The following is a 2,166-nucleotide window of genomic DNA, read 5'->3' on the forward strand; positions in this document are numbered from 1 at the left end:
GTGGGGGTGGGGTGAGCAGCCTGTGGTGAAATGGGGCTGGGGAGGGGCTCAGACAGAGGCAGGGGTGATGGCGGTGGGTGAGGGCCAGGTGGGGAAGGACCCCTCCATCAGCTAAGGGGAGGGTGTGGCCACAGGCTGGGAGGGCAAGCTGAGGGGTGGGCACTGGAACTGGGAAGGCCCTTACCTGCTGCATGTCGGGTTCCTGAAGCTGGTCCCTGTGAGGGCAGGAGGCTGAGGGTGGGTGCCCCAGAGGCTGGTTGGTCCCTTGCTCTGGGCAGCAAGTTGGGGACTGGGAGGAGGCCCTGCATAGGAGGTCCCTGGGTGTGGCCCCTGGGTGGGCTGGGTGGGGATGCTGGGAGCAAGTAGGGGCCTGGTGAAGGGGCTTCCTGGAGCTGGTTCTTGTTCTGGAAGGTGGCCTTTGTCGGGGTGCTGGGAACTAGGAGGAGTCTGGGCTGGGGCATCCCTGGGGCTGGTTCCTGTGCTGTCCTGCCTGGGGGGGTGTCGACTGTTGGAGGGGCCCCCCACTTGGGCTGCGAGTTCTGCGGAGGAGGCCTCTACCTGCGCTGTGCTTGACTGACAAATTGTCCTGTCGCTCAGGTGCTCCTGCAACTTATCAAGAGGGGAGGGGATTATCTGTTGGGTGCACATGGGAGAGAGAATGTGTGCTCATTAACCTGTCGCCTGCCGAGCCAGCGTGGGGACTTCTGAGGCTTCCAGGGACCTAGGGGCTTCTGAGAGGCAGGCAGATGTGGCTGGCAGTGGCTCTGAGCTGGGCCTGGCACACTGCAGGTGGGTGTACGCACAGCTATCCTCAGGGACCCCAAAGTCTCAGACACCTGCACGCGGGCACACTCACACACACTCACACACTCACAAATTCACACACTCCACCCCCCCACACCAAGACACACACCCACAGGCACACCCACTCACACATGCACACACCTGTACACATATACTCACACACACACTCTTGCATGTGCACACACTTGCACATACAAACACACACTCACACATGCACACATTCCTACATGCACACACATATTGACACACACACTCGCACACGCACACACTCTTGGACATGCACACACACTCAGACATACACTCTTGCATATACACACACGTGTCTTGGGAAGCCTGGGGACCTGAGTACAAGTCAGCTGTGAGTGTGTGACTGTAGCCCTTGCTTCACATAGGTCTGAGCTGGCTGCTGTGGGAATCCAGGACCCTCCGGGTCTCACATTCCTCTGGGAGGTCGGAGAACCCCTTAGGACCCTTCTCATACCCTCATCACCATGGCACTTCCTGACCTGTGATCCTGGGGTCCACTCCTAGCCACTGGGCACACTGAGTGCTGCCCAGCTGCCTGAAAGGCTGGGCCAGAGGCCCCTCACAAGAAAGCCCGGCAAACCACTTCTGAGAAACCTGCCACAGACGACCTTCACCCTCACCCATCAGAGGCACCTGGGAGCAGCTGGCTTGTCTGCAGGTACTTGGCAGGGGTAAGCTGCAGGGCGCAGCTATTGCCTTCCTTCCTGTGGGAGACCTGGGTTCACTTCCCAGCCAGAGGGTTTCACTCGCTGCCAGCAGCCACCAGCCGGTGGAGGTTTGGATGCTGCCGTGGTACTGACGTGACCGCAACAGTGGGCACACATAACGTGGGTTTCAAGGATGGTCCAGGACCAGGCGTCCATGGGGTCATGAGTGGGCTCAGACTTGATAGCACCTTACAGCAACTCCACCCAGCATCCAGACTAAGAGAGGCTAGGAAGAAAGGCCTGGCCACCCCCTGCCCCCTTGGGAAGTCAGCCAATGACGCCCACGGGGCCCAGCAGCCCCGTCCTCATGTGCAGGGTCCTCATGGCTTGGAAATGGTCAGGCTTGGTGGCAGTTAGCATCCACTCCAGCCACAGCGGGGTGTGCCCTTCCCTTCCTGAAGCCCAGCTCCACGGTTTAAAACGCGCTGTCCTGCTGTTGGCGGAGGTGGCGGGTCTTCGAAACACAGAGGTTCCACAAAATTCAAATCATTTCCTGTAAATAAAATCACCCAGCTTGCTGGCTGCACAGTCTGGAGCATCCTCTCCCCATGCTCCCCCACCCCCAATCCCCCCACCTGCCCACCCCAAGGTAATCTCTAGAACTCGGTGTCTGCCCAGGCTTCCACAG

This window comes from Echinops telfairi, unplaced genomic scaffold (assembly GCF_000313985.2).
Source record: "Echinops telfairi isolate 266 unplaced genomic scaffold, ASM31398v2 ScPeMD7_18;HRSCAF=68, whole genome shotgun sequence".
Classification (NCBI taxonomy): Eukaryota; Metazoa; Chordata; class Mammalia; order Afrosoricida; family Tenrecidae; genus Echinops; species Echinops telfairi.